Raw genomic sequence first — 16,482 nt, 5'->3', positions numbered from 1 at the left:
CAAATTTTCCTTTCAGGAGAGTGAGAATACATTTTTAATCAACTTTCAAAAGTACTTCTATTATCAAATCTGCTTTGTTCTCTTGGTATCCTTTGTTGAATGAGCAGCAATTTGCTACTCGTAAATCTACCTAGGTATGCTTTACAAAAAAGAATAGTAAGAGACAGAAGCAAATTAGATAACAGAAGTCAAAGTCTGTTTAAAATCGCAAGCTCTATCTGAATCAAAAAAGATAAAAATTGGGTTTCATATCCCTTTAAATTTAGGCATTTATCAAGTTGCAGCATTTGGGGGGGACCCTCACAGGAATACACTCCTAATGCTGGAAACAGTTTACAACACCATATCAGGAACTTAACCAAAGGATAAGCAGAACTGAGTTGCAATAATCCTGGAGGACCTCGACAGTAATGGACTCCTGACGCTGAGGACAAGTTGCAGATGAGTACACTTCTGTAATCTGTTAAATGTATATTTAGATTGGGGGGAAAGAAGGGGTTTCATGTTTATTTCTCCTCTGGAGCCATTAGCTTCAGCGGACAAAACAGGTATGCTATGCACCTACTAAGACTGTCTTTGGAGCTGCCAAATATTTGGAGGTAGCCTAAAATTAATCTGAACTTTATCATACTAAGACTGCTCTTAAATACGCATCTAGCTTTACAATGCACATCCGCCTAGATGTGTAATCACCGAATGTTATTAGATGTTATATACAATTTACACGTTACTGTTTTTCTGTTTTATTGTTCTATTTTTTGTTTTTTAGTTAATGTTATCAGTTCAGTATGGGATTGCTCATACTACACAGTCACTAAATTCAATCGGTCACACACTAGGTATCTTTACCCAGACCCTCACAAGGTGTCACGACTACTAAGAAGAAGATTTAAGGTAAATTATAATATGAATGACTATATGATGTGTTTCTCCCTGATTGCTTGCAAAACAGTTTTAGATCCTTATTTCAAAGTACACTTAAAAAGCAATGGTCATGTTAGAGATCATACATACATTATAAAATATGGATATATGGACCATTAACTTAATATCCCACAATGCTAGGGGTCTGAATTCAGATATCAAACGTAGGACAGCAATCACACAGTATAAATCCTTACAAGCAAATATAGTTTTCCTTCAGGAAACTCACTTTATGAAGGCTCAGATACCGAAATATTGGACCAAGGCTTTTCCACAACACTTTCACTCCACATCAGACACAAAAAAACGTGGGGTATCTATACTTATACATTCTTCATTGCCCTTTGTACATAGGGAAACAATAGAGGACAAGGAAGGTAGATTTCTAATTGTGAGAGGTCAGATCCAGGGAACTGATATTACCCTATGCAATATATATGCTCCTAATGATAAACAAGATACTTTCATTAGACATATTACACACCTTCTGACAGAGTGGTCTCAGACGAGGACGATTCTGGCAGGCGATTTTAATGTAGATTTTACGCTACAATCTAGAGGATCTCACCTTACGCTCACTAATAAACAGAATAAGCAATGCAAAATGACTAAACTAATACAAGATCACCTAACCACACTTGCTCTAATAGACTCCTGGAAAGCTTTATATGGTCACACAGACGACACTACCTTTTTTTCAGCAGCACATAAGACATATACAAAATTAGACTATGTTTTTGTTAGTCAGTTCTTACAACCTATATTGATAACTTCGTCCATTCACTCCTGTGTGTGGTCGGATCACTCTATAGTGCAACTCAAATTAGGCAGTATTCAGGTACCAAATAGGAAAAGAGTTTGGACATACGATCCAATCTGTCTAAAAGATCCTATGATCCACAACACAATCACACAAAGTATGCTGGAGTATTGGGACATTAACACAGGATCTACAGATAATCCTATTTCAACATGGGCAGCTCATAAGACTTACTTGAGAGGACTGCTCATTAAAGAAAAATCTATCTTACTCCGCAAAAACAACACACAAAGATTAACTCTCCAAAAAGAGATAGACACGCTAGTGAGACAACACAAACTTACACAATCTGGAAGTATACTTACGCAACTCAATGACAAGCGCACAAAACTAGCAGCAATTCTAAATGATCAAGCGGTAAAAGCAGCATTCCGACTCAAGACAAATTACTATATTTATACTAATAAACCCGACAGATATATGGCGAATAGAATTCGCGAGAGAACAAAATTAGCTACAATACCACAAATTCAAAAACAAGACGGCACCACTACATCCCACCCGCAGGAAATTGTTGATTGCTTTGCTCAATACTATAGCACGTTATACGAGGGAACTCATGTCAGACATTCCCCACATACCGAAACCATACTTACTAAATTATTAGACGAAGCCCAACTCCCCTCCATTACAGAAACAGAAAGAGATGACCTTAACAAGGAAATCACTATTAATGAGGTACAACAGGCTATCAAAGATCTAAAGCCAGGGAAGGCCCCGGGTCCGGATGGTCTGCCCGGGGAATATTATAAACTATTTAAAGCCTCATTAGCCCCACATTTAGTTAAATTCTCAAATTATATTATGCAAGGTTACGAGATTCCATCTGATCTTCTAAGAGCTAAAATAGTTGTCATCCCTAAACCAGGGAAAAACCCGAAATGCTGCACCAGCTATAGACCTATATCCCTTATAAATCAGGACTTGAAAATTTTCACTAAGATTTTAGCAAACAGGTTGAAATATATCCTCCCGAACATAGTACACCCAGACCAGGTAGGGTTTGTTTTAGGTAGAGAAGCACCGGACAATGTTCGGCGCATAATCACTGCAATAAATCACCTAGACCACACTAGAACGCCTTCTCTGGTCCTGTCATTGGACGCGGAGAAGGCGTTTGACAGAGTTGACTGGACATACATGTTCACGGTTCTGGACAGAATGGGATTTGGAGGCCCTTTTGTAGAAGCCTTGAGAAGCATATACTCTAACCCCATGGCTACGGTAGGTGCCATGGGACATCACTCTGGGCCCATTTACATACGAAATGGCACGAGGCAGGGATGCCCACTATCCCCGTTGCTATTCGCCCTATGCATGGAACCTCTGGCGGCTAGTATTAGACGCTCCCCCGATGTAACAGGACTTAAAATTAAAGACACTGACTATAAAATCACCCTCTTCGCGGACGATGTTCTGCTGACGCTGACCAGACCCCTTACGTCTTTAACAGGCCTCTATGATATCCTACAGAGGTTCTCTATTGTGTCAGGATATAAGATCAATATGGATAAAAGTGAGGCGCTAGCAATATCTTTACCAGCCCACACAAAAAAAACTAATCGAACTGAATTTCTCATTCTCATGGGCCAAATCATATATTAAATACCTAGGAATTAAGTTAACGGTTCGCTATAGTGATTTATATAATACAAACTATCTCCCTATGTATAGAGAATTGCGAAGAGATATGGCTAAATGGAAGCTTCTTAACTTTTCTTGGTATGGCAGGATCTCTGCAATAAAGATGAATCTATTACCAAGAATCCTCTATTTGTTTCGGACCCTGCCTATACTAGTCCCAAAAAAAGACCTAAAAACCCTTCAGACAGATATTATCTGCTTTGTAAACGGCAAAAAGCAATCGAGACTCCCTTATAGAGTACTAACTAGACATAGACAATTAGGGGGGGCAGGGGTCCCTGATTTACTTAATTATTACGACGCATCTAGGCTGGCCCAAACTGCGCTGATGGGATCCTCAATAAAATACTTGGTGTGGATGGACCTAGAGAAGGAGATAGGAGAATTAGATTCCCCGGGAGATTTGGTTTGGGACAGACTTCAACCCCAAGGTAAAATCAAAAAATACTCCCAAACCACAGTATTTTCGATTGATCATTGGACAACACTAACGAAAAATGAAAAACTGATGCCAAGCTTTTCCTCTAAGATGCCACTTAAATATCTTATTCCACATGACTACCGAAGACAGTTAGACAAATGGGAAAACAAGGGTCTGTACCGGGTAGGGGACTTGCTAGCACATAACAAACCACTAACCTTCAATCAACTAAGAGAAAAGTTGACACCCATTCCCCTACATTGGTATTTATATTTACAGATTGCATCTGCACTAAATCGATATATACCACACATGCACAAACAGATTAGCACTACATTGGAGAGATTGTGCTGTACCCCCTCTAGACCCAAGAAATCCATTTCACTGTTATATCTTGCGTTACAAAACTTAATTAATGAAAATAAACCAGCGGTCATGCTCAACTGGGAAACAGATACACATTCAACACTAGAGATAAGCGAATGGCAGGAATTGTTCTATTCCTCCTGTAAGGGACTAATTAGTGCCGATTTAAGAGAAAATAGCCTTAAGACCATTTTTAGGTGGTATCTAACCCCAATCAAAACGTCACACTACACTGAGGGGAGAAGTAGAAATTGTTATCGTGGATGTGAGTCGACTGGTACATACATACATATGTGGTGGGAATACCCTGGTGTGACTCACATCTGGACTAGACTATCGGTATTTCTCAGCACCCTTCTAGATGAACAGATATCACTGACCATTTCCCAGGCGTTATTAAATGCTCCACTTCCAAACTTTAATAGGCATATTAATACCTTCATTAGAATACTCTGCACAGTCACGAGAATAGGAATAGCCAGACACTGGAAAGAGGGAGTACCGACATGGTGCGAGATACTAGAAAGATTTAAACTAACATATTCTCTATACGAAATGGCAGCAAAAATACTAGATACGACGGAAAACTTCCAAAAGATTTGGTTCTATTGGATAATGCATCCACCTTAATATGATTATCCTAATCTAACCTGATAGAACAGTAAAAAGAAACATGATGGGAGTGGGAAGAAGGTAGGAGTTTTGGAGAGACATAATTATGAAGACTACATTGAGTTTACTATATCATATTCAGAGGTGTGACACATCAAGAGTACATTCTAGTGACCTAAAGTTATGTTTAGTTAGTTTTCTTTTATTGTAATAAAAATCCACATGAGAGATAGGTGTCTTTCATAAGAAATATATCAGGTATGCCTTACTGACTTTGAGACTTGATTGTATGTTGTAATTCCATGTGAAAAAAGATAAACCTCAAACTGTTAAATTTAGGAACTAAAGGGTTTATATGCCTGACAAGCTGATAATGTAATCAACTGTAAAAGACCGATATTGTATTCAATGATGTTATTTCAATAAAAATTATTTTATCATAAATTTAGGCATTTAGTTCGATCTGTATCTAAGGGACATCAAAGTGCAAAAAGAAAATGATGTAACGCAAGACAATTTTTTTATTTCACAATTGCTTACACACAACACAACTATGTGTTCTTAATCCCACAAAGACAGCTCTAAAGTAGCAATGCACTACTGGGAGCTAGCTGACCAAATCTAATGAGCCAATGATAGGAGGCATATATGTTCAGCCACCAATCAGCAGCTAGCTTACAGTAGTGCATTGTGGCTCCTGAGCCTACCTAGGCATGCTTTTCAATAAAGGATACCAAGAAATCAAACTAAATTTTATAACAGAAGCAAGCTGCAATGTCTCTTAACACTGCTTGCTCTATCTGAACCATTCATGCTATTTTAATTTTAAGACTTTATATATATATATACACACACACACACAAATAAAAGGTCTGGCAGTTTGCAGCATTTAACACTATACCTAGATTACATAATCTGATCTACAGGGCCCTAATGATCAAGAACTCTACATCTTGGAGAGAAATTACAGTGCACACTTCACAGGGGCTAAACTCGTTAATTTTCACACAAAAAAAAGGGGGTTCAGGGAACTAAATTAATCCCAAAGGGATGAGAGCTGCCTCCCATAGACTGTAATGAAGCTCTCTGGTTCAAAGAATGCCATAGGGGCGAGTGGGAGACTGAAGTTTACAGGGAAGCACCTGACACTGACATAAATTATCAGATTGCAGCAAACACAAATTAAACTGAAATGTATTCACTATAATTTAACTCTCATTTCCTTATATTTTAGAACATATTATTGTTGGTTGAATAAGTGAATTGTATTTTGAGCAAACTTCACCTGCATACAGCTGGCAAGATAAATCAGTGAGACTTGCAGGTGTAAAATGCTTAGAAAATATCATAAATTGTGAGAGAACTTCAGAACTCCTGAGTTCAGCCCAATGAACTCCACTGTCCCTCCCATTTTCTGACAAGCTTATTTCACATAGAACAAATACAAAGTGAAATGTCATTTGTAAAAGATACACAAATATACAAAGTATGAGCCAATTTGTTAAAGTTACACAGACACTTTCAAAGCATATTCAGAATAAGTAAAATCACAATCCTAAATACACTGCTGTATGCAGAATCTTAATTAATTAAAATAGAAAACAATAAATAATGTATATGTTTAATGTTATTTAAGTAATATTAATCAATTTACGGGAATTACATTTTTAGTTTAATGTAAATCCCGTAAATTGATTAATGCACGGTTATTGGTTTAGAGGTGCATACGTCGCATTCCTGTTTAATTATTTGTATTGCGTTCTCCTCCTGCATTTTAACTCAAATGTATGTTTTTTTACTTTGTGTATCCCGCATCCAAAACCATGACCCTGCATTTGGATCAGTGTAAATGCTCATTTATATCTGTTTGTAAAAGACCATAGCAGAGGAAATAGGATAAAGGGGTGTATACCCGGATTGCAAAAAAAATGCAAAATTTGCCCAAAAAATAAAGTGTTAAATATTTTCAAAACTTGAATTTCATTTGCATTTCTTTTGCAATACAAGGCAATGGGGTTGGCAAAATTACAGCCTCTTTTAGCCCAGTTGTGCTTTTCACAGAGGAGAACTTTCATAAAGAATATCAGTATGATCCCACATAGGCCCAGATTTATCATTGTTTCTGTCTGCAGGCACGTATGAGCGAACCTAGAGCCAAGAATTAAAGTGATGGTAAATCCGAGCGTTAAACAAACGCTAGGATTTACCATCACTAAAAATAAAGTGGAGTTTAAGAGGGATATTTATCAAGCCGTCAACCGCAAGTACGCTGGAATTCCGCAGCGTAATTGTGGCGAGCCTGATTCGCCCCATTTATAAAAAAAAAAGCCTACAGACCGGCAAAAGTTAAAATTTGTGACGTAACATACGATCCGCCAGTCTCAATCTGACACAGATCGATTCGGCACTATCTGACAACTTTTGCCATTTGTCAAATTTCTAATAGGTACGCTCGCCACTATTCCGGCCCAGCGTACCTGGTTTTCAATCCGCAACCCTGGAGGCCGCGGATGCCATAGGAATCAATGGGAGTCTAAAAGCAGCGAAAGCTTATGTTCGATGCTGCCCGATATCCCATTGATTTCTATGCTAGAATAAAAGTAACGTTTACACCTAACACCCTATTATAACCCCCGAGTCTAAACACCCCTAATCCGCCGCCCCCCGACACCACCGCAACTAAATATATTAACCCCTATCCTGCCGCTCCCCGAGCCCACCGTAACTAAATAAATGTATTAACCCCTATCCCGTCGCTCCCCGAGCCCACCGCAACGAAATAAATGTATTAACCCCTATCCCGCCGCAACTAAATAAATGTATTAACCCCTATCCTGCCGCTCCCCGAGCCCACCACAACTAAATAAAGTTATTAACCCCTATCCCGCCACTCCCCGAGCCCACCGCAACTAAATAATGTTATTAACCCCTATCCCGCCGCTCCTGGAGCCCACCGCAACTAAATAAATGTATTAACCCCTAAGCCTCTGGCCTCCCACATCACTACCACTTACTAAACCTATTAACCCCTAAACCGCCAGCCTCCCACATCGCCATAAACTAAATTAAGCTATTAACCCCTAAACCTAACAACCCGCTAACTTTACATTAAATATTAACTCATCCCTATCTTATAATAAATTTAAACTTACTTTTAGAATTACATTAAACTATATTAAACTATTAATGAACCTACCTTAACTATTATACTAAAATTACATAAAATTACATTAAACTATATTAAACTAATAATTAACCTACCCTAACTATTATACTAAAATTACATTAAACTATATTAAACTATTCATTAATATACCCTATTATACTAAAATTACATTAAACTATATTAAACTATTCATTAACCTACCATATTATACTAAAATTACATTAAACTAACAATAAAATTAACTATATTACATATTTAAACCTAACCCTAACTCACCTAACCATACTCAAATTATTTAAATCTATTAAAAATTACTAAGTTACAAAAAAATAACAACTAAGTTACACAAAATAAAAAATAAATTATTAAATATTACACCTAATCTAATAGCCCTATGAAAATAAAAAAGCCCCCCCAAAATAAAAAAAACCTAGCCTACACTAAACTACCAATGGCCCTTAAAAGGGCCTTTTGCTGGTCATTGCCCCAAAGAAATCCGCTCTTTTACCTGTAAATAAAAATACAAATTCCCCCCCCCCCTCCCAACAGTAAAACCCACCACCCACACAACCAACCCCCCAAATAAAAACCTATCTAAAAAACCTAAGCTCCCCATTGCCTGAAAAGGGCATTTAGATGGGCATTGCCCTTAAAAGGGCATTTAGCTTCTTTTCTTTGCCCAAAGTCCATAACCTAAAATTTAAACCCACCCAATAAACCCTTAAAAAAAAAAAACTAACACTAACCCCCGAAGAACCACTTACAGTTTTTGAAGACCGGATATCCATCCTCAACGAAGCGGCAGAAGTCTTCATCCAAGCAGGCCGAAGTCTTCATCCAGATGGCATCTTCTATCTTCATCCATCCGGCGCGGAGCGGCTCCATCTTCAAGACATCCGGCGCGGAGCATCCTCTTCTTAGGACGTCTTCTGAAGAATGAAGTTTCCTTTTAAATGACGTCATCCAAGATGGCGTCCCTTACATTCCGATTGGCTGATAGAATTCTATCAACCAATAGGAATTAAGGGGGGGGAAATCCTATTGGTTTTTGCAATCAGCCAATAGGATTGAGCTTGCATTCTATTGGCTATTCTTTTTCCCCTTAATTCCTATTGGCTGATAGAATTATATCAGCCAATCGGAATAAAGGGACGCCATCTTTGATGACGTCATTTAAAGGGAAACTTCATTCTTCAGAAGACATCATAAGAAGAGGATGCTCCGCGCCGGATGTCTTGAATAGGGAGCCGCTCCGCACCGGATAGATGAAGATAGAAGATGACGTCTGGATGAAGACTTCGGCCCGCTTGAAAGAAGACTTCTGCAGGCTTCGCTGAGGACTTCTGCCGCTTCGTTGAGGATGGATGTCCGGTCTTCAAAAACTGTAAGTGGATCTTCAGGGGTTAGTGTTAGGTTTTTTTTAAGGGTTTATTGGGTGGGTTTTAATTTTAGGTTAGGGACTTTGGGCAAAGAAAAAAAGCTAAATGCCCATCCAAATGCCCTTTTCAGGCAATGGGGAGCTTAGGTTTTTAAGATAGGTTTTTATTTGGGGGTTGGTTGTGTGGGTGGTGGGTTTTACTGTTGGGGGGTGATTTGTATTTTTATTTACAGGTAAAAGAGCTAATTTCTTTGGGGTAATGCCCCACAAAAGGCCCTTTTAAGGGCCATTGGTAGTTTAGTGTAGGCTAGGTTTTTTTTTATTTTGGGGGGCTTTTTTATTTTCATAGGGCTATTAGATTAGGTGTAATTAGTTTAAATATTTGATAATTTATTTTTTATTTTGTGTAACTTAGTTGTTATTTTTTTGTAACTTAGTAATTTTTAATAGTAGATTTAAATAATTTGAGTAGGGTTAGGTGTTTACATATCTAATATAGTTAATTTAATTGTTAATGTAATTCTAGTATAATAGGGTAGGTTAATGAATAGTTTAATATAGTTTAATATATTTTTAGTATAATAGTTAGGGTAGGTTCATTAATAGTTTAATATAGTTTATTTTAATTCGAAAGGTAAGTTTAAATTCATTATAAGATAGGGATGAGTTAATATTTAATGTAAAGTTAGCGGGTTGTTAGGTTTAGGGGTTAATAGTTTAATTTAGTTTATGGCGATGTGGGGTGCTGGGGGTTTAGGGGTTAATAGGTTTAGTAAGTGGTAGTGATGTGGGAGGCCAGGGCTTAATACATTTATTTTGTTGCGGCGGGATAGGGGTTAATAACTTTATTTAGTTGCAGTGGGCTCCAGGAGCAGCGGGATAGGGGTTAATACCTTTATTAACGTTGTGGTGGGCTCCGGGAGCGGAGGGATAGGGGTTAATAACTTTATTAGAGTTGCGGTGGGCTTCGGGAGCGGAGGGATAGGGGTTAATAACTTTATTAGAGTTACGGCGGGGTCCGGGAGCGGCGGGATAGGGGTTAAACATTTTAGTATAGTGGCGGTGTTTACTGACAGGGTATAAATAAAGTTGGGAAAAAGCCGAATAGCAACAAGATCGATGACTGTTAGTTAACAACAGTCCACTGCTCATCGCCCCGAACTTGGTGCGCGGCTTTTTGACAGCTTTTTTTTTATAAATATGGAGAGCGTATTCAGGTCCGCGGCCGCGATGTTAGGTGAGTGTATTGGTCCTGGCGAATATAGTCATTAGTTATTAAAACAAAGGTGCTAAACTCAACCTGCTGTGCCGCGGCAACTTGCTTAAAGGGACAGTAAACCTACGAACTAAAGTTATATAATTCTGCACATTGTGCAGAATTATATAACATTAGCTTAGCGCCAAGTTTATAAAACAAAAGATTGCAGAGATTATATATTTCAAAATGCAATTTTACTGACCTCAGCTCCTGACTCTACTGAGCGGGTCTTAATTTGCATAAGCGCATCGCAGGCACGCTGTCTAGTCACAGCTGGACCAATCGCGCAATTAAACTGAATGTAGCTCACTCCCGATCTGGTCTGGTAGCGGGAGAAAGCTACATTCAGTTTAATGGTACGATCGGGCCGACTAACTAGACGCCATGCCCATGATGCGCTTATGCAAATTAAGACCCGCTCGGTAGAGTCGAGTGGAGGTCAGTAAAATTGCATTTTGAAATATAATATCTCTGCAATCTTTTGTTTTATAAACTTGGAGCCAAGTTAATGCTATATAATGCTGCACTATGTGCAGAATTATATAACATTAGTTTGTAGGTTTACTGTCCCTTTAACTCAATCAATCTTCTACCAATGAGAAGATGTTTGCACCTCTAAACCAATAGCCATGCTAGCATACAGAACTATGTCAGCTGACATGCACGGTTATTGGTTTAGAGGTGCAAACGTCACCTCGTTGAAGGAGAGCACTATGCCTAGCTGCAGCGGCACAGTCAGTGTGACTTTAGCACATTTTTTTGATTTACTGATGATAAAGTGATGGTAAATCCTACCGTTTGTTAAATGCTCAGATTTACCATCATTTTAAGAAGACCGCTGCTTCTTAACTCACTTTACTACCTGTTATGTGGCATATTTCAATCCCCCCAGACTTATCCAACCAAGGAGATTGACAGCCCTAGTTTGCGCACAATTGGCTGAGCTGGAGCAGGGGGCGGAGTTGCATACAAGCAGCCTCAAAATACCAGGCAATTCTCCTCTGAACTTGGCAACCCCAGAAAATAGTTTCAGTTGTCTGTGGGCCGCATCAGTTAGGTGTAGTCATATCACCAAGAGTCATAATTTATATATTAACAATGAGAGAGAAGTACTTCATTAGGAAGAACACTCCCTCAAAAGCTTTCTTTGCCTAGTCAACAGCATCTTGTAGCCCAATTGACAAAAAAAATAAATTATATATATATATATATATATATATATATATATATATATGCATACACATATCCACACACATACATACATCCCCCCCCAAAAAAAATTAAAAGCTTATAAACAAAGTAAACCCCTATTTATTGTATACGTAGTTGTGTATTTTGTTTCTAGAAAATCAAAACTATAAACAGGGTAACTTCCTTTATTTTTCAATAAGAAAAAAAATGTTTGCCAAATGTATCTCAACCTCCCAGTCCTAAAATATGTCTAGATCTCTTATAATAAGCCAGAATATCATGCTGATGCCTTCAGTGCATGTAGCTTTAAACAATGATCAAAATATTTGCATATGATTCTGTATGTAATCTGGATTTTGTGCCAGAATAAAATACATCACCTATTACGCACACTGAAACACACGTGTTATGTCTAATGTCTCAATAACCTCATTTTAATTAGGCTTTTTAAAGGCTTGTAAAGAAGGGTGGGGCAGCGGAAAGGGATAATTAAAACAAAAGAAAGTTAATCACTCCTAATAAAGGTGTTTTCAGTAATTATAGTGTCACTTTCTCTTTACTTCAGTGATGGGCATATAAATAATATAATACATCCGCAAACCAAAGTGACATAGAAGAGTTTTACTGTGATTTGTAATGGGAAACCATATAAAAACATAATTTATGTAAGAACTGACCTGATAAATTCATTTCTTTCATATTGGCAAGAGTCCATGAGCTAGTGACGTATGGGATATACAATCCTACCAGGAGGGGCAAAGTTTCCCAAACCTCAAAATGCCTATAAATACACCCCTCACCACACCCACAATTCAGTTTAACGAATAGCCAAGTAGTGGGGTGATGGAAAAAAGAAATAAAAAGCATCAAAAAAGGAATTGGAAATATAATTGTGCTTTGTACAAAAAAACATAACCACCATAAAAAGGGTGGGTCTCATGGACTCTGGCCAATATGAAAGAAATGAATTTATCAGGTAATTTCTCACATAAATTATGTTTTCTTTCATGTAATTGGCAAGAGTCCATGAGCTAGTAACATATGGGATAGTAATACCCAAGATGTGGAACTCCACACAAGAGTCACTAGAGAGGGAGGGATAAAATAAAAACTGCCATTTTCCGCTGAAAAAATTAAATCCACAACCAAAAAAATAAGTTTTTCTCATAAATGAAAGAAAACTTAAAACATAAGCAGAGGAATCACACTGAAACAGCTACCTGAAGAACTTTTCTACCAAAAACTGCTTCCGAAGAGGCAAATACATAAAAACGGTAGAATTTAGTAAACGTATGCAAAGAAGACCAAGTTGCTGCTTTGCAAATCTGATCAACTGAAGCTTCATTCTTAAAAGCCCAAGCAGTGGAGACTGATCTAGTTGAATGAGGTGTGTTTCTCTGAGGCGGGGCCTGACCCGACTCCAAATAAGCCTTATGAATCAAAAGCTTTAACCAAGATGCCAAGGAAATGGCAAAAGCTTTCTGACCTTTCCTAGAACCAGAAAAGACAACAAATAGACTAGAAGTCTTTCTGAAATCTTTAGTAGCTTCGACATAATATTTCACAGCTCTTGCAACATCCAGAAAAAGTTTCCAAAGAATTCTTAGGATTAGGACACAAAGAGAGGACAACAATTTCCCTATTAATGTTGTTAGAATTCCCAACTTTAGGTAAAAATTGAAATGAAGTCCTGCCTTACCTTGATGAAAAATCAGAAAAGGTGACTCACAAGAAAGAGCAGATAATTCAGAAACTCTTCTAGCAGAAGAGATAGCCAAATGGAACGCTTTCCAAGAAAGTAGTTTAATAGCCAAATAATGCATAGGCTCAAAAGGAGGAGTCTGTAAAGCTTTCAAAACCAAATTAAGATTCCAAGGAGGAGTGATTGATTTAATGACAGGCTTGATATGGACCAAAGCCTGAACAAAAAACAGTGAATATCAGGAAGCTTAGCAATCTTTCTGTGAAATAAAACAGGAGGAGCAGAGAGTTCCAAAATATTGCTCCCCAACCTGAAAGACTTTCATCTGTTGTGATTACAGTCCAGGTTGGACAAACAAAAGAGGCCCCTTGAATTATACGGTGGTGGTCTAACCACCAAGTCAGAGAAAGTTGAACATTGGGATTTAAGGATATTAATTGTGATATATTTGTATAATCCCTGAACCATTGCTTCAGCATACAAAGATGGAGAGGTCTCATATGAAAATGAGCAAAGGGGATTGCGTCCGATGCTGCAGTCATGAGACCTAAAACTTCCATGCACATAGCCACTGAAGGGAACGATTGAGACTGAATGTTCCGACAAGCTGAAAGCAAATTTTATTCGTCTCTTGTCTGTTAGAGAGAGAGTCATGGACACTGAATCTATCTGGAAACCTAAAAAGGTGACCCTTGTCTGAGGAATCAAGGAACTTTTTGGTAAATTAATCCTCCAACCATGTCTTTGAAGAAACAACACTAGTTGATATGTGTGAGATTCGGCAAAATGTAAAGACTGAGCTAGTACCAAGACATCGTCCAAATAAGGAAACACTGCAATACCCTGTTCTCTGATTACAGAGAGTAGGGCACCGAGAACTTTTGAAAAAATTCTTGGAGCTGTCGCTAGGCCAAATGGAAGAGCAACAAATTAGTAATGCTTGTCTAGAAAAGAGAATCTCAGAAAACGATAGGGGTCTGGATGAATCGGAATATGAAGATATGCATCCTGTAAGTCTATCGTGACCTTGCTGAACAAAAGGCAGAATAGTCCTTATAGTCACCATTTTGAAAGTTGGCACTCTCACAAAACGGTTCAAAATTTTCAGATCCAGAACTGGCCTGAATGAATTTTTTTTCTTTCTTTGGGACAATTAATATATTTGAATAAAACCCCAGACCCTGTTCCTGAAACGGAACTGGTATAATTACCCCTGAAAGCTCTAGATCTAAAACACACTTTAGAAAGGCCTGAGCCTTCACTGGGTTTGCTGGAACGCGTGAGAGAAAAATCTTCTCACAGGAGGTCTTACTCTGAATCGTAGTCGATACCCTTGAGAGACAATGCTCTGAATCCATTGATTTTGGACAGAATCTGCCCAAATGTCTTGGAAAAATTTTAATCTGCCCCCACAAGCTGAGCTGGAATGAGGGCCGCACCTTCATGCAGACTTGGGGGCTAGCTTTGGTTTCTTAAAAGGCTTGGATTAATACCAACTTGAAGAGGGTTTCCAATTGGAACCAGATTCTTTGGGGGAAGGATTGGCTTTCTGTTCCTTATTCTGTCGAAAAGAACGAACACGATTAGAAGCATTATATCTTTTATCCTGAGGTAAAAAAAACTCCCTCCCCCCCCAGTAACAGTTGAAATAATTGAATCCAACTGAGAACCAAATAAATTGTTACCTTGGAAAGAAAGAGATAGTAATCTAGACTTAGATACCATGTCAGCATTCCAATATTTAAGCCACAAAGCTCTTCTAGCTAAGATAGCTAAAGACATAGATTTAACATCAATTTTGATGATATCAAAAATAGCATCACAGATAAAATGATTAGCATGTTGAAGCAAGCGAACAATGCTAGACAAATCAGGATCTGTTTCCTGTTGCGCTAAACTTTCCAACCAACCAAAAAATTGATGCAGCTGCAACATCAGCCATAGAAATGGCAGGCCTGAGAAGATAGCCATAATATAAATAACGTGTCCCTGAAACTAGTAGTGATAATGTATACACAGAGTCTGGCCAGGCAAGTGTTTGCAGTTTCTCTCGCTCTTCATTTATCAGAGTACTATATGATTTTTAGTTTTTAATAGGTTTTTATACTTGTGATTTAATACTGCATATTTGTATGTTGTAAATTTGTATATTGTATGAAAGTGGGACAATAGTGCTCCATTTTATTTCAAAAACTTTAATTTTCCCTCCATTGTGCAAATAGTTTTTTAACCTATGTGTTAGGACTATATACAATAGCAACATTTAATAGTTTTGCTTTGTGAATAGGTATATGCTATATCTTTTTAAATGTTCTAAGACATGATCTGCCAGTAAACTAAAGTGTTGTTTTCTACACATTGTGTATTTCTAGTTTATATTTGCTGTATACAGCGCTGTTTATATACTCTCATACAAAATATAAATAAGCTTTCCTTAGATAAGATTCAAGTTTCCTATCTAAAGGGTCTTTAAAGGAAGTACTATCTTCCATAGGGATAGTAGTACGTTTGGCAAGAGTAGATAGAGATAGCCCCATCAACTTTGGGGATTTTTTCCCAAAACTCCAATCTAATTGCTGGCAAGGGATACAACTTTTTAAACCTAACAGAAGGAATAAAAGAAGTACAAGGCCTATTCCATTCCTTTGAAATCATATCAGAAATAGCATCAGGAACTGGAAAAACCTCTGAAGTAACCACAGGAGTTTTATAAACAGAATTTAAACGTTTACTAGTTTTAATATCAAGAGGACTAGTTTCCTCAATATCCAAAGTAATCAACACCTCTTAACAAGGAACGAATATACTCCATCTTAAAAAGATAAGTAGATTTGTCAGTGTCAATCTCTGGGGTAGGATCTTCTGAATCAGATAGATCCTCATCAGAGGAGGATAAATCAGTATGTTGTCGGTCATTTGAAATTTCATCAACTGTATGAGAAGTTTTAAAAGACCTTTTACGTTTATTAGAAGGCGGAATAGCAGACAAAGCCTTCTGAA

At 37.8% G+C, this 16,482-nt stretch overlaps 1 protein-coding gene across 5 annotated transcripts in view; it reads right to left on the bottom strand.

The window, feature by feature from the left end:
* Positions 1–16,482, bottom strand: part of UTRN (utrophin) — a 1,395,536-nt gene that overhangs the window by 1,100,300 nt on the left and 278,754 nt on the right. The gene's annotated exons all lie outside the window — the stretch shown is intronic.

Source organism: Bombina bombina, chromosome 4 (genome assembly GCF_027579735.1).
Source record: "Bombina bombina isolate aBomBom1 chromosome 4, aBomBom1.pri, whole genome shotgun sequence".
Lineage (NCBI taxonomy): Eukaryota > Metazoa > Chordata > Amphibia > Anura > Bombinatoridae > Bombina > Bombina bombina.
This window is presented reverse-complemented; position numbering and strand designations above follow the sequence as displayed.